We start from the raw sequence: 21,400 nt of genomic DNA on the forward strand, positions 1-21,400 counted from the left end.
AGAGCCTGAACTCAGCACGATTTCAGCATGAGTTTTGCAGTCTCATGGAGCCCCATGTGGCTGTATGCTGGAGGCAATGTGCTCCAGGTTGTACCTCTGTGGTCTGGCCTCTGCATTGCTGACACTGAGGATGAAAGCCAGCGGCAATCCCACCTCTCACTGCAGCAGGGCTGCATCTGGCACACATACAGCCTGGTCAGCACTGTGAGTTGTGAGACGCACACAACGAGGACTGAGTCTTCTGAAAAGCTGCCTACGACACTCAAGCATGTCCTTCCTGAGAAGAAAGAGCTGTTACAAAGCCTTCTACCTTGGCTTCATTCATGTTTATTTTTGTGGGATAGTAGTAAATGAACTCTGACTTAAAGGCTCAGCTGCGGGAGTTGAACATCACAGCAGCTAAGGAAATTGAAGTGCGTGGTGGCAGAAAAGCCATCATTATCTTTGTACCAGTTCCTCAGCTGAAATCTTTCCAGAAGATTCAGGTGCGGCTAGTTCGTGAGCTGGAGAAGAAATTCAGTGGAAAGCATGTGGTGTTCACTGCTCAGAGAAGGATTCTGCCTAAGCCAACACGAAAAAGCCACGTAAAAAACAAGCAAAAGCATCCCAGGAGCCGTACACTCACTGCAGTGCACGATGCCATTCTTGAAGACCTGGTTTTCCCAAGTGAAATTGTGGGCAAGAGAATCCGTGTAAAACTGGATGGCAGCAGGCTCATAAAAGTCCATTTGGGCAAAGCACGACAGAACAATGTTGAACACAAGGAGGAAACATTTTCTGGTGTCTACAAGAAGCTCACAGGCAAAGATGTGGTATTTGAATTTCCAGAATTCCAGCTGTAAAGGGCAAAAAATGGCTGATTTTTTTTTTTTTAAATTTTATTTTAGGACAAGAGGAAATGGCCTCAAGCTGCGCCAGGGGAAGTTTAGGTTAGATATTAGGAAAAACTTGTTCACCGAAAGGGTGGTCAAGCATTGGAACAGGCTGGCAAGGGAAGTGGTTGAGTCTCCATCCCTGGAGGTATTTAAAGAACGGATACATGTGGTGCTCAAGGACATGGTATAGTGATGGTCTTGGCAGTGATAGGTTAACAGTTGGACTCGATGATCTTAAGGGTCTTTTCCAACCTTAACGATTCTATGATTCTATGATAAATACAGTTTGTCAAATTGCCAAATCTTCATCCAGAAAAAAAGGGCCACACAGCTTTTGAAAGAAAACGTTACCAGAAAGTAATAAGGAGAAAACAATTTTGTCTGAAATTTCCCAGAAATAGCCAGCCTGAGGAGGAAACCCAGCATGGAGCATTAAACAAAGGATTAGTTTGGAAAATATGTGAGGCCTGATAATAGCTTCTTGTAGTGCAAAGAGTTCGATGACTGTAATAAAGGCATTGCCATCAGTTCTGCCCATAATTTACTAATAATAAAAGTAAAAAGCAAGACTTTTAATCAGATTAGCTGCATAGTGTATCAAAAAAATGCATTCCATAGTGATAATTTTTATGACTCATATAAAAGGTTGTATTCTACTGCCAAAATCTTCCTTTCTTTCCTGCTGCTGCTGTGGTCATGCTAGTGATATCTGAATGCAGAATATGGCCAATATTCGTTTGCATCTTGAGATTTTGATAGTGCATGAAAAGCTGCTAATCTGCTGGTCTTGAAACCTTTGTCCTGAAGGTCACTGATCCTTGACTGTATCATTCAGATTCCTAAAATTGTCCGATCAAGAAACTTCTATATTCTTTCTACTTTCATCCCCTTCCATTATCTTGCATATTAAATATTCGAAAGGATGTTTATGTATTGACTTGGCATTTACTCTGTTAAATAGAATTCTCCCCAATAAACAGAATCAATTTATCTGGATCCAGAGTAAAGGATTCCCATTAGGCTTCCCATCAATCTAGCCATCTACTTGAAGGCAGAAAGTTGCTGCTGTGAGATGTCATTTACTACATGGTTTCCTCAAGGAGAGCCATGACTGGCTTTCTAAGGAATAATGTTTTGTTTAGCTAATGAATAAAGCTTGCTCTAGATAGATTGCAATTGTAGTATCAGCTTCTCTGTATTTTATACAACAGGATAATTGACCATTTATTCAATGGATCACCAGAAAATGCTTGACCATAATCATAATTGGACTGAACACAAAAGAATTCTAAATGCTACAGTCTAACAAATACATTACTTCATCAGAAGGGTAATTTTCAGTCTCAGCTTATACAAGTCATACAGATCCAAATGCTTTCTTAGCATTAAGTTGGCAGTGCTTCGTATTTAAAAGTGCTGTGCAGACATTAACAAATCAATCAGTTTTCTTATTATAATAATTTATCCTGTTCAGTGGTGTCAGGTTTGCCATATTATAAACTACTATAAATGCCAATCAGAAGATGTGGAGTGCCCTTTTTGATGCTGAATGCAGTTTGTTGTGCTTAAATTATAACTGAATTGAATGCTCTTGTGGCCATGGTTACATTCCTATCGTTATGTTTTCAGAAACACTGTATTTTTATTTCAAATACGGTTTTGTAACAGCATTCTGTGGCGCTGCAATGAAAAAAGTAAAACCTGATGCGTATGTACAGTAAACCATAAGAAAATGACCATTTACAACACAGAGATAGGATAGGATAGGATAGGATAGGATAGGATAGGATAGGATAGGATAGGATAGGATAGGATAGAATAGAACAGAACAGAACAGAACAGAACAGAATAGAATAGAATAGAATAGAATAGAATAGAATAGAATAGAATAGAATAGAATAGAATAGAATAGAATATTTCAGTTGGAAGGGATCTACAACAATCATCTAGTCTAACTGCCTGACCACTCCAGGCTGACCAAAAGTTAAAGCATGTTGTTAAGGGCATTGTCCAAAGGCCTCTTAAACACAGACAGGCATGGGGCATTGACAACCTCTCTAGGAAGCCTGTTCCACTGTTTGACCACCCTCTCAGTAAAGAAATGCTTCCTAATGTCCAGTCTGAATCTCCCCTGGTGCAGCTTGAACCATTCCCATGTGTCCTATTACTGGATCCCAGGGAGAAGAGATCAGTACCTTCCTCTCCACTCCCCCTCGTCAAAAAGCTGTAGAGAGCAATGACGTCACCCCTCAGCCTCCTTTTCTCCAAACTAGACAAACCCAAAGTCCTTTGCTACTCCTCACAGGACATTCCTTCCAGCCCTTTCACCAGCTTTGTTGCCCTTCTCTGGACACATTCAAGGACCCTCACACTATTATTAAATTGTGGGGCCTAGAACTGCACACAGAATTCAAGGTGAGCCTGCACCAATGCTAAATACAACTGGATAATCACCTCTCTTTACTGGCTGGTTATGCTGTGTTTGATGCACCCCAGGATGTGGTTTGACCTCTTGGCTGCCAGGGCACACTGCTGGCTCATATAGAGCCTGCTGTCAACCAGCACCCCCAGATCCCTATCTACCTTTGCAGTATTTCCCATACATAGAATAAGAAATGCTGCAAACACTTCTGTCAATTTAACCCCTGTGGCAGTAAATACATGCTGAAACCTTTGTGTCCCACTTTGAGAGCTGGAAAATTATTTCCACAATTCTGCTCACATAGAAGTTTGTCAAAGGCACAAATACTCAACCAAACTCATAATTTGGCCTTGTGTGATTTTTCTAAGTGCTTTAGAAAAAAAATGCCACGTTTTAATCTCAGATATATAGCTTATCTCTTTAGATAGTATAAATGAGTATAATTCTACCAATTTCCATGAAATTGTGATGTACCTTCACTGAGAATCTTGCCTTGGGATTCCAGTAAAATAATGGGAACGCCTATGTTCAAGGACAGATTTTAATGACTGTCTCATAAGTGCTGACAGACAAATGGATATCTTTTGTTCAAGTCATCTGAGGGACAAGCAAGCCAAAATGCTTTCCTTCCAGTTCAGTTTAGGAAGTGAAACAAGAGCATTATCCAGCTTGGTGGTTTAAAGGCAGTGAGAGTCATGGTCAGCAGCTTTGATTCCAGCCTCCCTTCTAAACCTGCCAGACTCCACATGTGCGCTATGTGCCGGCAGTAACATGTCACAGTGACCCGGACAGTGGGATGTATGCATCGGATCATGCAGGAGATGTAAAGTACTATGAGAGTTCTCTCTCCATTGCTATTAATCGCTTTTATGATTTTTACTGTCAGAATAACTCTGATAAAAAGTGTAAGAAACCAGGCAGAACAATGAAAGCAAACAGAAGAAAGCAATACCTGACTTTCATTCACTAGCTTTCCCCCACTGCCCTTTAAGGACATTACTCTAAACTACTTGAGCTTGTGAATAAATCAGCCTAGCTATGCACCATGCCACATTCTTGAGACTATTTAATCTTGCTTTGGTAACACACTATAATTGTTATAATCTTCCTGTATTCTGTTACTCATTTACTTACTTGTTAAGAATACATTATACTCCACATGTTAGGAATGTGACTAGCTTACAGAAGTTTCTAATAAGCATTGTTTTCTGTGCTGCTCCTTTCAGTAATTATGAGCATGGTATAAATAATTGTACATAACTTTGTAGTTATGACAAACCTTAGGTAGCCAGCTAACTAGATAGGTTAATATGAAGTTTAGCTGTGGTCCAGGCCCCTAGCTAGTTTGAATGGAGATAGCACTGAACCAATTCCACCCCAAATCCATGGAAGGATCTGTCTCCAGGCATGTGGATTGCCACCAAAACACAACTTCTGTCAGCAAAGTCAACACTTATTGTCCGGTGATCTCAAAGAGAGTGGATTTTTAAAATATATTTCATAAATTTTCTCAAAATTGCCTCAGCAAAGGAATGTTTGGTGACCACTCCAAGAGCTGTTATAAAAGTATGTTTCAAGAATAATGAAAATAATAAAGGGCTCATGTTCAACATTTTTGAGGAAGAACATTTCTAGATGTTTAAAACATTTTCTTATAGAGTAATGGCATGATGACATAGCATACTGTTATGAGAGTATCTATAGCATTGTTACACAATCTTCTGAAATTTTAAGGAAGTTCCAATATTGGGGATTTTTCTGTTTGTTTGTTTGTTTCCCATATACAGATCCTGTAGAGAAAGTATGGTGGCAACACCAGAAGTGGTTGTGTTAGGTTTGATTGGAGTTGTTCACAGGCAGTGTTGCACTTTGGAAATCTGGCTGGATTTGGGCTGTAATAGTTGCTCAGTAATTCTCAACCTATCATCTGTTCCATGTATACATGCAATTCAATGAAGCTGTGCTCAGAAACTACCCAGACCGTGACTGTCCTCTACTGAGGATATTCTTCAAACAGGAAATCTTAAAGGCACAAGAGCAGGCCGTCCCCATGTGCCAAAAGATGAGCTGGTGGGGAAGAAGACTGGCCTGGTTGAACACAGAGCTTTGGCTGGAATCCAGGAAAAAAAGGAGAGTTTATGACCTTTGGAAGAAGGGGCAGGCAACTCAGGAAGACTACAAGGATGTTGTGAGGTTATGAAGGGAGAAAATTAGAAGGGCCAAAACCCAACTAGAACTTAATCTGGCTACTGTTGTAAAAGACAATAAAAAATGTTTCTATAAATACATCAGCAACAAAAGGAGGGCTAAGGCAAATCTCCATCCTTTATTGGATGTGGGGGGAAGCATAGTGACAAAGGATAAGGAAAAGGCTGAGGTACTTAATGCCTTCTTTGCCTGTCTTTAATAGTAAGACCAGTTGTTCTTGGGGTACCCAGCCCCCTGAGCTGGAAAACATGGATGGGGAGGAGAATGAAGCCCCTGTAATCCAAGGGGAAATGTTTAGCAACCTGCTATACCGCTTAGATACACACAAGTCTACGGGGCCAGATGGGATCCACCCAAGGGTGTGAACTGTGTTCAGTTTTGGGCCCCTTGTTAAAAATAAAGGCAGTACTGATCTTAGAAAAAGAGGCAATGATTGGGCTCCAGTACTTGACCCTGTATCACCCATCAGATTGGTAGAAAGCAGAAATAAATGCAATAAATGTAAATGGATTTACACTAGTAGGTAATACATTTTGGAAGAGAATCAAGTCTTGACTGCAGATATATCTGGAGAGACAGGTATGTGTTGTATATAGTTTTACCAGTATAATTCTGCTGCTTTCTCTCTTGCTTCATCAAGTATATTCTTGGCATCTGGCTCCAGTTTTACAATCCACTGTTTTTTCCTCCCTGGTTTGTATGTCTCTAACTATGTGACCCCATTTCAGTGAGTTGAAAGAAAGGTAGATCAGTTCATAGGCTATAGCAGAATTGATATTTGTCATCCACAGTTCTCTTGCAATTTAACATATAAACATCCTCTCAAGACAGTTTCCCAGGAGGGGGGTGTGAGGGTGAAACCATGCAGAGTGCTTACTGCATCTGAGAGAAGCACATCTGGTGAGGCCGTAGAGTGCATTAGCTCACCAAGGTGATGAAGTGAAGTTTGAAATGACATTTAAGTGCCATGAGGGATGGCTGCAAAGAAGAACTACTGACTGGGTAAGGCTTTTTCTTTCAACACACTGAAAAGCTTTTGTTATTCTTGCCAACCTGCTGCTGCCCCAATGGGAGAAGGTTTACTAGTATCTAAGAAAAAAAAAAAAAAAAAAGAGGTGAATCCGCTACTTTAACATTTTTCACTGTAGCATTGTGATGGAAATGTGCTCACGCCTTCAAGATGGTGCTGGGTTTGCCTGATGGAAACACAACCCCAGTGCCTCAGCAGAAGCAAATCACACTCTTGATTCTGCCCAGTTTAGAGAAATGCTGAACTGTAATAATATTAGTCCAATTGTCAAAAGGAGAACTCTAACAACTTTCCTTGCTCTGGCATGACTTATTTTCCTTTTATAAGGATTTTTTCTTTATATATTTTACAATACAGGAGAAAAGAAATAATAAGATCTATAACAAAATAAGTATTTTCTTTATATAAAACCAATAATGATACTTGTCCCATTTGCAAAGTGTTTTGAGATAGACCAAAAAGAATAAAAGCTACACAATATTCACATATACTATTTAAAGGACAAGTAATAATCATATTAAGCATTTCTGTAGGTTTGGCAGAATCAAGGACTGAGTACTGCTGCCTGACTCACACTCCCCCAGTAACAGTTGATAAGAGAAGGAGAGAAACTGGGTTAATTCTTTCAATCCTTTCTTCATTAGTCCATAACTCCATGACAGCTTAGATTAGCCTAATATGCAGTCCCATTGGACTTCATACAATTTGCTACATTATTTAATTCGGTGAAGAACTGTTTTGCATGCATCACATAGATACGTGTCTGTCTACAGAGCCAACTGCATTACAAATTCAGTGATCTGAACCTAAAGAGATGTCATAGTGTGCTACACTTTTAAATAATTTAAAGTTTAGAACATTTGCTGCTGATGCACAAAACAGACACAGAAACCTACTAAGGACCTTTTTCCCCTTCTACAGTATATTTTGAAGTACTGATTATTTTGCTAAGAACTAGTATGTTATCGCTTTTAAAAGGTTATTGTATTACTTTTGGAAATTCACACTGAATGAAATTTTGATACTCTGAAATGAATGCCAAGAATTTTATCAATTTCACAGTCCAGGATTTTGTTATGGTTTTATATAAGTAATCACATATTAACATAATTAATACAAATGTGTTAGAAGTTCTATATAGAACTCAAACTGGTCTCGTATAAACTTCAGAACTATTTTTAACAAATATTGCAGGGACGCCTTCAGTATGCTTGTGTTTTCCAATAACATTTACTTTGTATTTTCCAGTAAAATTCAGCATCAACCCTGCAGCATCACCAGTTATGTTTCTAGCTTGCCTAAGCTGAGTAAATGCAATTTTATAGCAAACACTAAAGATACAAACAGTGCACTGACTTCTCCTGGGAGGATATACTAAAATGAATTTGCAAAATAAATTATGAGAAGTAGTGAGATTGAAATGAACAGCAGAAACTGGTTTTATAGAAATCCTCACAGAACTGGATATGTTTACTTCTTTCCTAGAATAGAATTCCTAGCAACTCTTCTCTGAAAATTTCAAAGAGTGAGAGTCTTCTTAGGAATAGTGTTTCCATATATAATACCGAACTTAAAAATGTAGGTGGAATTCCTACAAATATACTCCCCTTGGACAGGTCCATACATTATGTTATGCAGTTCTGCCATTACTGTGCAATCAAGTTCTTAGCAAGGGCTTTGGTACTTGGCCCTTTATAGTTTATTTAATGTCCCTACTCTCAATCGGGCTATAAAGGTAATTGTTTAGGAGCATCTCAAGTGGAAATCAAATCTTTTCAGTTTTTCAGAAAAATATTAATTTGTGGCATATGTCAAGGAAAATATTCCTGTAGAGTTGGAAAATGTGCTCATTCTTGTAAATGTCTTTATGAGATGGACTACTTCATGTTTTTGAGGTGAGAAGCAGTTGTCACAAGAAAATTTGACACTTACTTTGAACACAATATCTACAGAAACACATTTAGTTAGACTCACCCAGACAGTGTCAGAAAGTATTAGATTCAAATGTAAGAGTGAATCTGTAAAAGCGGAGGAACATTTTCATTGTGGAAAAACACAGTTCCAACTCAACAGCAATTTATATCACAGTGTTATGTGCTACTGCTGTTTATCAGTAGGACCATGTAGGTAGAAAAGATGCCAGGTGAGTGGAAAAGCTGGAGACTGAATCGATTTAGAGCTACTAAGAGATGGGAAAAACACTGCATGTTTATGACAACAGTTGTTGAGATAGCTCTGATAATTAACTTAATTTTACATGAAGAAATCACCAAAGTGCAATTTAATGATGCGGTGATGTACGTTTGCATAGCTGTGTATTTTGGAAGCCATGGGTGAATTTAAGGATTTGTACAAGGACCTTTAACTAGAAATGAATTCTAACATTGTACTTAAAATAAAACAAACCAGTTGCTGAACAGACAATCAGGAAAGGATCATGGGACCATGCAGGCTGGAATGGACCTCCAGAGGTGTCTGGTCCAACCTCCTGCTCACAGCAGGGGCAGCTATGGGGTCAGACCAGGCTGTGCAGAGTTTGCAAACCTCCAAGGATGGAGCCTGCATAGCCTCTCTGGGCAGCCTGCTCCACCACTTGACCATCCTCCAGGGAATTATATTCTTACTGAAAATGGTTTATTAAATTGATACTGTGTTACTAAGGCAGCAGTCACCTGTTTCATGGGTGAATACAAGATCCATGAACATAGAAACAGAGCTGGAGAAGTTCTCAGTCGTTTTCAGAACAGAGATGATGTAATATGGCACAAGCAGAAATCCGTTTTTTTGGATGGGGGGAAGGGAAGAGAATTACAAATCCATGGATGAAATCAGCTGATAAATTTAAACTGAAAAGGAATGGTAGTAACCATTTAAAAAGCTTCAATTCTTTTGAGGAAACTGCTTGGCCTAATTTCAGGCAGAACGATCCATTAGAAATCCTCAGAGATAGGGAGCGCCAAGCCAACCACTTCAGGAAGATATTTAAACAAGGCCCTGTGCCAGTAAGTGACTCAGTAAGCCACAGTTTTTGTGTGTGTGTGTGTTTTTTTTTTCCTATCAAAATGTGGTCACAGACAAAGTGCAGAAAGCTGTAGCAGAGATGGAAGGAACTGGGAAATATCTTCATTACAAATGAGTGAAGATTTTTCTGTGGGAAGATGTTACACTTCTTTGCAAAATTTGCTTTAATTTTGTCTCAAGAAAGCTGAAGAAAAAAATTTATTTCAAATTATATCATCATGTGGTTTGGTTTTTTGTTTTCTGGGTTGTTTTTTTTTATGTGGCAGAGATCAAGACCTTCTTTTCCGAGTTCACCTTTGCTCCTTTCACCTCTTGTGGCACTCCGTGAGAGCTGCGATGCCCGACAGAGCCAGGCTCCCCATCTTACCTGCATTTCCCGCACTGGTCACCCAGGTGATGGATTCAAGGACACACAAGTCAGATAGGCAGAAGCACAAAAGGCGAGGCTACAGGTTTAACTTTATATTTACCCTTTTTGCTCGCAAGCACTGCTAAGCAGGGTAGACCTACTTTAGGCACCTACTGTGTGACAGATGGAGGTTTGTGATGCTCTAAGCCACTGTTCCTCCTCTGTGCTGCACCTGAGACACCACAAAGATACCCAAAAGACACAGAAGCATGGCAAAAACCATCCATGTCTGTTCAACCAACCAGTTTCCTCCACTGTAGTTTCTGTTACAATTGTGGGCTTCATTTTGTCATGTTTGTACTGGAAGGAGAGATTCTGGTGGAAGATGTTAGAGGTCTGTCAGTAGCAAGCAATTGTGAACCCACAACCAGACAGATAAGAGGGTGAGCTGATGACATCTTTACCAGCAGATACCACAGAGTTCATGCCTGTGAGGCCCCAGGTCCTTTGGGTGAAGAGTAGAGAAGATCATACTCTACTGTCAGTATGACCTGGAGACCTGCCTGTGTCCAACCTACTGAGGGGATTGCTGGAAATTAATGCAACTTGCAGTCAGGTGTAGGAAGGAAGTGCACGTTTTCTTTGAAAGCTTTCTGCCAAGTGCCGATATCTCTGGGGTTATTTAGGTCTACAGTACCATTAATTTCTGCCTTTGAGAGCTGAATAAATAATCAAAAGATCTACCCAAAATGAAGATATTTCAGAGGAAATAATAACCCTACTTTTTCTGTTCCACTGCTCTCCATGTATGTCAGATTCCTGCAGAATGGTCCTAACACACTGCAGTTGTCAGTTATCACTATAACATAAAATTGTGAGAACTCTATTGTATTTGGCGTAAAGCAGAAGGAACCAAAATAACTGTATAATTATGATATCACAGAAGACTCTCCTCATCCAAGTTTCCAGCTTTCACGGATTTGGTGAAAAAAAAACCCCAACACTTTAACATTTGACTTGATGTACCTTTTTAAAAGTCTAAACATAATTTCTTCATTTGATGCTGAGGATTATATAGGTATTAAAGTATTTATGGAAAAGTGAGGATGGACTCACAACTTTTAAAACATCACCACTTTTAAAACATATAGGTAGCAGAACTGCATGCTGGTGGCCCCATGTGTGTGGAGGGCAGGAAAATGACCCAAAGTTCTTTCTACCCCATGCAGGTAGCCAGTGGGCACTCAGCCAACAACACCAACCCTAGCTGAGAAAAAGTCAGGTCTTCTAGGAAAAAGACTAGTCTTGAGTTTTCACCTCAGAAATAACTTGGCTCCTGCTTCTCCTTATACAGTTCTACTTTGCACTGACTTTTACCCAAGCTGCATTACAAGATACTAATTCTTCTCAAAGGTATTCACATAAGTCAATCAAGGATAAGAATGCAAATGCAAAAATCTCAAGGATGTGAAACAATTTACTTGATATTAGTTACTCTTCATAGAGAATGTCGTTAGCCTTGGAGAGAGGTGATTTTGTTTTAATTATATTTGCAATGATTAAAAAGAAGAAAGTCCAAACCAGTGATATATACACTTGATACTTTCAAAGAGCCAGTTTCAAAAAGCTGAAAACAATTATGAACCAGATCAGGCAGGAGGCAGAATTTAATTAAAAACATGTGAATAATAATGAGAAATTGTTTAAGAACACTTTAATAGGTATTCAGCAATCCACACTCTCACATCTGTGAAAGGCCACAGTGGTTGAAACCACAAACTGACTTTGATAGGAAGTGAAAGCAGCTCCACACACATATATGCAAAAGTTCTCTCACGCATGTGTATGCACATATGAGGAAACTGTGTACAGAATGTAAAAAAAGATGATATTATTAACAACAGTAATTAATTTGATATTCATATTCTAGAATTTTAGAACTTTTAGAGGCACGGGTAGAATTCTTGACCACCAAACTTAAGGAAGTTAAGGCCTTCTGAAAGTTTGCATATTTATTTTATTTTATTTTATTTTATTTTATATGCAATTTCTCTTTTGTGTTGTTGGGCAGAAGGATTAAAAAGACAAGAAAGTGGAAAGGTAACTATATTTTGCTTTTCACGAATTTTCCAATTGGAAAATTCAGAAGATGGTAAACAGCAGCTACTTGTGTTAGAATTTTTTATGTCAGCAAGTACTGATAATTTGTCTACAGCAAGATGAAGCACTGGAAAAGGAGCCCTTAGGATCCTTGGTGGTGGTTTTCATTGACTCTAAAGTAACTGAAGAAGTTATAGAGACTAAAAGCAAACTAACATTTTGTTAACACTTAAGCTAACTTGCATAAGTAACCATAAGAGTCCATTAGCCTGACATCAACCCTGGGGTGAAACAGAGTGGCTGATGATTATTTGTTTAATACAGAATTAGAAGAAAATAAGCAGAGAGAAATAAAAAAGCCTAAATCCTATCTGAGCAGCTAAAAATCAAACCCAAGTTTGAATGAATGATTGTTACAAGCAAGACTGCTGCTATAATGGACTTTGACAAAGTATTGAATTTAGAACTAGTCAACATTTCAATTAAGAAGTTACGGTGATTAACAAAATCAGCAACTTGTCATCAAATGAGTGGATTAAAACCTGGTTAGTTTAGACGCAGGCAGGTATAACAGAGCGAATATGTTTTAATGGGTCATGCAGGGGTCAGATTTGCTTTTATGGCATCTAACACCTTTGTCAATGATCTGAAAGAAAGCACAAAAATCTTCAATAGAAAAGAAGGCAGATGACTTTCATCAAATACTGATGGACTCACAACTTATATGGAAGATGTATCACAGCATTTCAGTTCTTCCCATAAAGGGGTGTAAACAGAGAAAATATGTATCCATCAGCCATATTGATTACTTTTTTGAACATGAGCTCCTACCTCAGTCAGAAGTTCTCAGGTGATTTTTATTTGGGGTTGAATCTCTGTTCAAGAGAAGCAGGCATAAAAGTGGACAAATGAAAAGTTTTGACAAAGAAGCAACGAAGATCATCTACAAATGTGCCTCCCATCTGCTTCTCAGGCTCGTCATCATCACAAAACTGGAACAGCTCCAGTGATCCCATATTTACCGTATTTAGATCAGCCACTGAGGAATTCTCTATCGCAGCTGAAAGGTCCTATTCTTAAAAATAGGGCATGCTTTAAGAATTTTACTTGCAATTGAGACCAAAGCTGCATTAAATTCTGTGGAAAGTGATCTCGTCTCCAAATCAATGTTAATGTACAAAACAGCAAGCCTCTTAACTATGTTTTAGAGGACCAGACATTACATGTTACATTAATAATCATTATTATATTATTATGCTTTCTTCTAGTTGATGTAGTTAAAAATCCCATGCAGGCCTATGAGCAACCCCCTGTAAATGTACAAAAAGAAAAAAAATTATCACTATTCACTGGCAAGATAAAAATTGGCAGCACATGAGGGATGGTTCTCATTTCTGTACACCTCTGAAAGTAGCAGGAAGGTCATGATCAGTAGAAGTATGTCAGGAATCCATAAAGATCAAAAGACAACCATACCTCTGTCAAATATTTTTTCAATGTCGCATCTGATTTTAGAATAGATACATGCAAGTATTCTAAGGTGGGATATCAGCAGACAGAGTTTTTAGCTGGTAATAACTCCTGTGTGCACACACATATTCCTTCTTCAGAAGAAGTACTTTAAAAGGCACTAAGGCAAATCAAGGGCTTTGAGATGTTTTGTGTCAGCTGCATGCCATTTTATCTTGCAACAAGCGACTGGGTGAACCACTCGAGCTGTTTTTGATCCTTCCACAATTCTGCTTGTAAGGTCTTCAGATAATTTGGTACTAGGAAAATATCACATCAGACACAGATACATGGAGCACACACTTTGACAATGTCCTAACCATAGGGGGATTGACTATGCAACTACTTATATGGTCCTAATCACCAGACTATCGAGCACCTCAGGTATTTAATGCTGTTGATTCCCACAGCCTGCCTATGAGGTAGGGAAGTTTTATTAGCATGTGCTTGGTCAGAGCATTGTGTTATTTGATAAAACAAAATACTTGCTCAAGGTCACACAGGAATTCCACAAGGAAGCCCACAGATTTGCTCCAGACACTAACTGCACAAAGATCACTTTAGGAGGGATAATCTAGAATAGCAGAAAGCAAACTAGATCTAATCATTTAACAAAGTTTGCAATTTTAGGTAGAAATTCCATTTTTCTAAGTTAAAATGACACAATATGCAACAGAGCATAGAGCAGACCACACTTCTTACTTAGCTCTGTGTAAATATATGCCAATTTCATTAAAGAATTCTATAAATTTAATCCAAACATTTTCCTATCAGTATCTTCAAATCATGCCTTACAATTTCAGCTTACCAAAATGGCTTCAAGGGAATGGGGTGAATAAGCAGGAGGGATTCAGCTGCATCTGTTTCCATGCTGTCAGGACCCTGTAGCTTGTTTCAGGTCTGGAGTTGGCTCAGAGCTTCCTCGTGTGTCCTTGCTACATGGCTAGCAGTAGCTTTTCCTGTTCCATCTCTATGCCAGGCAGGATGGGCACACAGGAGAGAAAACAAAGGGATTTCTGGGATGACTAAGCCTGCAACAAAGATTTTTAAAAAATTAGTATATCTACTATTGGACTAACTGATGCAGTTTGGGTTTAGAAGCTCCTCTTTAAATTTTGAATGTGTTACACAACGTAGATGTCTTTTTGCCTGTTGGCTTGTCTCTCACAGTAAATATTTCTCTAATGTGCTTCAACATATCTGGTATTTATGTAGCTCATGAAGATTGGCCTTAGAGAGGTCACAAGTTAAAATTCGGTTGACTTTCTAACATAGCCTGTCAGTGGTCTTTTCTGGGATCATTTCTGCATGCCTTATGAGTTGTTGACATCTCATAGTTTTGCTCTTCCCATGTTTGTACTTTGAAAAGACTGTCTCAGGTTTCAAGGCAATAATGCATGGGATGACTTACTTTACAATAAGTGCTAAGAGCCTTGGTTGCTGCCCCCAAATTTATGCTAAAATGCACAAAATTACTATAATACGGGTGTGGGCTGTAAAAAGGGTGAGTGCCACCTTTTCCTAGTTCAACAGTAACTCAAACATAGGTAATTAGTGGAAAAAATGTTCTTGCAGACACAGGCCTCAACTACAGAAACAGAACCTTACACATCTAATGGCTCATGATACCAGATATTTACTTCACCTATATTTGAACATATTAGCCTGATGATTTCTGTAGTGCTGGTTTACAGTTAACTTGTTCAAACATTTTCTACTTTATTAGTCTTTTGTAGTCCTCTTTTTTTTTTTTGTTTGTATAATTTTTTCCTGCTGCATACTACAATGAAGCTCCAGCAAGTTATGTGAAGTTGAGGCTGCCTTAGTTTAGGTAATATATGAAGCGCAATCAAATTACAAACAAACCACACATATGATTTCTAATGGTTTAGGCTAATAGTTTTCTAGTTCTAATTAAAGTTAAGTAAGAAGCCTTAATTCATGTTTTTGTCTAACTAATCAGACTTAGTTCACAATCTTCTTATTTGCAGTCCTTGTCGTAGGAAAAAAAAGAAAATTTCTCATTAGTTAGGATAGCAGTATGATAGTACTAATGAACTCCGATGTTCCCATTGCAAGTAAATTCTAGACAGACGTGGGAAGAGAGAACCCTTGTGCATAGATGCCAGGACTTTTAAAATTAAAGATTACTTAGAAATGCATTTTTTTTTTCTTCAAAACTAATAGTTTTCCTTTTTATTTTTATAGTTTTTTATTTCTAAGGTATTTTTATTTCATTCACACTCTTTTTCTTCATACCGTAGTAAAAGGTGCCTGTTTTTTCCCTACATTGAAATTCTGTTGTTAAATATATTATACTGCTTAAATCCTCAGAGGTTTCCTGGCTTTTGCTGTACTGACATATGCAGGCTTGCAACATTACAAATAAAAGGAATTGCAAATAAAAGGGGAAGTTTTTGAAAGTTCTATAATTTATGATTACCTGGCTGCATTTTCAGTATCAAAACTACCTCGAGAATATCTTACTTTCTAGGAAAGTCATAATGCACTCCTTCACATTGTGTTTGTTCTTAAGACAAAGCTCATTTGCATTTTGCACCGCAGGGAGTTACTTGTAAACTTCCACACAGCAAGGTGCGAACAGGCTAGTGATAACAAACCATGAATTATACAAAGATGTAATTCGATTCATAGAATCACTCCAAAGCCTAAGTGCTTATCAGGTACTTATATTTGCACAAAACTTTGATTCTAAAACATAGGCTATGCAATGCATTTGTTTTATCAACACCTTTTAACTTAAGAGATGCATTGAAATAGCATGAAAACTAGCCTTTGCCAGTGAAAGTGTGGTAAAGAAGAGGGCTAGGAGCTAGCCATATTGAGTCAGACTTCAAAGTGCTGATATTCTCTTTCTGACGACCAGCAATAGGACACGAGAAAATGGAACGAAGCTGCATCATGGGAAGTTCAGATTGGACATTAGGAAAAGGCTCTTTGCTGGGAGGGTGGTCAGTCACTGGAACAGGGTCCTGAGGGAAGTGGTCACAGTAGGAAAGTCTGTCAGAGTTCAAGGAGCATCTGGACAATGCTCCTAGTCTTAGATTTAGTTCTAGGTAGTCCTGTGAGGAGCAGGGATTTGGGCTTGATGATCCTTATATGTCCCTTCCAACTTGAGGTATTCTATGATTCTATGATTCTTATGAAAGAAGGCTTCATTCTGAATTTGATTCACAGGGCTGGGAGAGATTTTTTTAAAATCCAGTTTAGCTAGCTCCTTCAGCAAAAACTATGCCTTTTCTAGTTCATCTAGCTTTTATCTATTTCAGGTTTTTTAACTTGTTTTTGTTAAATCCCAATATTTTCAAATGAAAAATAAATTGTTTGTGTCGCACCTTTGGCAGATCCATCAGAAACAGAAAAAAAGTCTTCCAGAAATTCGCAAACCCCAAAGTAAAAAAATATTGGAACCTGCTTAGACTTGTGATTTTACCCCACCAAGTTAATAATATTATCATAGAATAGTTTCAGGTGGAAGGGCACTCAGAAGATCATATAGTCCACCCTCCTTCTCAAAGTCAGAAGAGGTTGCGCAGGGCTGTAGTCAGTCACATGCAAAAAACCCTAAAGATGGGGATTCCACAGTCTCTTTGGGTAACCTGTAGCAGTACTTAACCAAGATCTATCAGAACCTGAGACAGCCCTGCCCTCCAGCACATCAGCTGTTCCCAATCAGTTCGATTCCATTTACAAACTTGAATACAGTCCATTATCCAGGTTTTTGATGAAGATGTTAAAGAGCATTGACTCCAGAATCACCTTATAAGGAACATTACTCACAGCTGGTCATCACTTAGGCTTTGAACCATTAAATACCACCCCCCAAGCTGATAATCCAACCAGTTTTTCACACACCTGGAGTTGCCCTTCCAGTAAATACTGCAGAAGTTTAAGTCCACCCTGCTATCTGGGCCTGTGATCATAAGACTCCTTCCAATTGCTTAAAGATTTATCCATCCATCTATTTTTGACTGAGTGGTCAGCAGCAGACACTTGCCAAGGTGGAGGTGCCCACTATGCCCCTCTTTTTGGCAATTCCTTTGATTTTGACCCATAAACTCTTGACAGGCTTACTGACTGGTCCACAGGCTCCTTTGCATGGAGGTTTTGCATAAATTCTCCTTCCCTGTTCCCTTATTTCAAGAGCTTGTGTTTATCCAGCAGCACCCCAGTGTGATGTGACTGAGAGGAGGAAATAATAAAACTATTCAGGAGGTTTAAATTTGTTCATTTCTTGAATAATCCATTTTTTTAAAAGCGGCTATTTCATTAAGAAATTTTTAACATAAAGTGGTAGAATTAATTCAGAGTATAGAATGGGGAGAACTCCTGGGAAGTCAGGTGGACAAAGTATCAGAATAAAATACAGACATACATCTTATAATTTTCCTACTATTCTTAAGACTTAGTCTGTCAGGTTGTATCTGAGATAATTGAAGCAGTTTTTAGAAGTGGTGTGGCAGTAACCAAAAATAGAAGTCTCAATTTAAACTACAGACACTCGTGTTGCCCCTGAAGGAAACCAGAGCCAAAATACACAGGCAGGTCTAAGAATTCAGAGGTAACATCATAGAAAGGGTTTCAACAGCAGAAACCTTATTTGGCTTGCTCCACATGTCATTGGATTTTTAGGGGTCATTCTTAGTGTTCATAAATTCATTACTCACAGTTAGGCAATCCTGAAGTCTGTCTTCTGGTTTTAACAGTATATCAACAGAAAACACTTTTTCACCTCCTCTGTATGGTCATTAACCTGATGCTTGGAAAGCATTGGAAGAGCATGACTGGAAATCTTTGACAGAAAACTTTGGCTTTGTTCTGTGCTTAATGGTCAAATGCTACCTCTCACTGACAGATGAGCAGGTCTTATAAAAATGAATGATTCTTTGAAGGATCGATAGTTATTGGAGAAAATTGGTTTATTCCATTAAATAAAATTAAGGAAGAGAAAAGGTAATATAACTGTTGATTCAACAGAATGATAAATGCAGCAACTGAGAGAAAAAATGAAACTATTTAAATTAAAGGGCAGTGCTGTCACAAGAAAAAATGAATATAAACTGGACAAGAGGCAAGAAATACTTTAAAACCATCAAAGCAGAGTAGTCCAACACATCCTTCCAACAGGAATAGCAGAGACAAAAATCCTGAGTTTCAAGAATGGAATTTGACCCTTTATATAAAAGATTAAAGGACAGAGTTACCTCCTGTGACCTAGGATATTTGAATAATTTCTGATAAAAAGTTGTAAGTAGCAATCTGTTGTTACAATGAAATCCAGAATAGCTACCAGTATTTCTTAATCACTAATAAACTTGTATAAAACATAGACAATAGCATTAAAATGACATATATAAATTAAATGAAGACTGCACTGCCAAATTGTTTAACACAAATGAAAACAGTGTAAAGTCGTTATTTGTGGAAGCTAGCTTGAGGATAACAAGAGGCTCTGAATATGGCCTTCTACTCCATCTCAGAACTTTTGATAAACATATGTTGATTTTTGATTGAAAACCTGGAGTTCAAAAATCACTTAGGAATCAACTATTCAAAAATATTATATGGAACATTAGCTCATTTTTGTTTATTTATTTGTTCATATCAGTTTCCCTAACAAGACAAACATATTCTTATGGAATTTCTGTTTTGTTTCATAGTTTTGTTTTTTTTTTCTACTGGAAAATAGCATTACAAATTATATGAAGAATACCTGGTTCTGAAAAGAAAGCAGACAAATAGAAATCTTTTTTAAAATACAGAGAATTTAAAATATTTTCCTCCATAAACCTAGTATTAGCCTACAAATGTGTAAATACTACAAAAGGGTGATAAATGTATGAAATAAGAAGAAAAGCTTCATAGGCTGAACTGGTTTTAAACCACAACATAGGCTCACCAGTGGTCCGTTGCTGCCAATTTTTTAGAAAGCCTATGAATCAGTCATTTTTCTTCACTTCACAGTCCTGACAACCTCCATTCCCTTCCATTATGGCTGTAATTTCTTGCTGTAACTGAAATGCAATACTTAAGTGAGAGGAGATGACTACCCATTATCATATCTTTCTTCTGATGCAGGTGAATTTACTGCAGTTTGAAGTAAAATTAACCAGGTTAATTCTTGAAGACTTCTTGCATTTTCCTATTATGTTTAGCTTTCTGAAGCTCAAGAAAATCTTAGAAAAGTGGCTGAGAATAAGTTTCTACTGCAAATAAAAAGTAAAAGATTCAGTTGCTAAGGACTATGAACATATGGGCCAATGTCAGGTTTTAAGATCCAGCAGCTGCTTATGACTAAAGCAAGCTGCATCTATGTTACACGGTAATGTGATTCCAATGAGCTTGCTGCTGAAAACAAAACATGGTCAGGGGTTACAAGAAGCTCCAGCTACAAGGAAGCATTGTAATCTAATTACACATTTTCTGTGTGCTTCCCACATTGTTTCTGCTGGTAATCAGTGACTTTCAGACAAAAGATATTGGTAAATACGCGTCGCAGCCACGCAGTATATCCACTGCTGGCTCCGGGTCATTTTTTACTGCTGTATTTCCACTGTCACAAAGCTGTTACTGAAGCCTTTAGCCACTAACAGGGTGCAGAAGAAAGGTAGAGCTTTCTCTAAGCTCAAAAATAACTTGTGCCTACTGGTGTTATAGACTTGAAAATAACACAATTTGCTGACAAAAGGAAATATACTAATTCTGCATGGCAGACAGAGATTCAGATGAAACTTGCTGGCCACTGATTTTTTTTTTTTTTTGTTACAAGTTGAGCTCTGTGCATTTGATCAACAGAAAATACAAATATGTTGCAGAACGTGCTTTCTAGCTGAAATACTAGCAGATAATTCATCCATCTCAGGGTCCCCTGGGCAAACCAAGCTGACATCCAACACATTTAAGAAAAGTGAAAAAAGAATTAAAACACAGACATTAATAATTAATACAGACGGTAAAGAAAGATTAACAGTGGGAAATGGAAAACCATTTCCTTTTAAATACAGATAAGGGGTAATCATAGTGCTGCTAATGAACAGTCTTAGATACATGGAACAGTATCTACCTATTTGCTTACATACTCAAATTACCTTAAGATATTTATGTTATTTTAGTAATAACTTCTAAATTCACAGTAACACAAGACTGAAAAGGACCTCTTGGATCATGGAAACCCATGCCCTGTTACCTGTGGCAACTATGGTGGGTAATACTTTTATGAAGTGATCAAACTCCTCTTAAAAACTAATTCTGTTGTTATTTTGATCTGGGGGAGTTGCCTCTACAACTGCTACGGGATAGCTCTTCCAGAACCTCATTCCTTTGATGCAGTAGTGAAGTTTTCCACATAATTTATTTCTAGGCAGTTTGTATCCATCTGTTCCTGTGCCAACACTGTTAGCTTAAAAACCCTCTTTCCTCCTCATGGTACTCACTTTATTGACATGTTTAGAGACGCAACAATCTTACACCTTTTTCCCAGATCAGCCAGAGCAAGGTGTTCTAATTTTACACCTTGGTAGCTCTTCTTTGTGAATTTATCTGTTTTGCGCCTGAGGAACTAAAACTGTACCCCATGCTCCAGACACCACTGCCTTCTGCTGCCTTGTACAATGGCATTTTATGAAATCCTCTTACCGGGCTTGCAATTCCATAGGAATCTTCCTGCAGAATTCTGAAATGGGGTTCCAGTTGCTTGGATTTCCCAACTTCAGCAGTTCACAGCTTTGAATTTTGTTTTCCTTTTTACAATGTCAATTTTCGTTCTTACATATTTGCTCCTAGTAGTCCCCTTTCCTTTGATTTCATAATGAGCATTATAATCGGAGGTGAAGAATTTACTTCATTTCGGGACAGATGGACATCAT

General features: G+C 38.1%; 1 pseudogene; it reads left to right on the forward strand.

Moving 5' to 3' along the window:
- The first annotated feature begins 348 nt into the window (after nucleotides 1-348).
- Nucleotides 349-848, forward strand: LOC104013752 (small ribosomal subunit protein eS7 pseudogene; annotated as a pseudogene).
- Nucleotides 849-21,400: the final 20,552 nt, after the last annotated feature.

This window comes from Nipponia nippon, unplaced genomic scaffold (assembly GCF_047370975.1).
Source record: "Nipponia nippon isolate SJK-2023a ecotype South Korea unplaced genomic scaffold, ASM4737097v1 scaffold_4, whole genome shotgun sequence".
NCBI classification, from domain to species: domain Eukaryota; kingdom Metazoa; phylum Chordata; class Aves; order Pelecaniformes; family Threskiornithidae; genus Nipponia; species Nipponia nippon.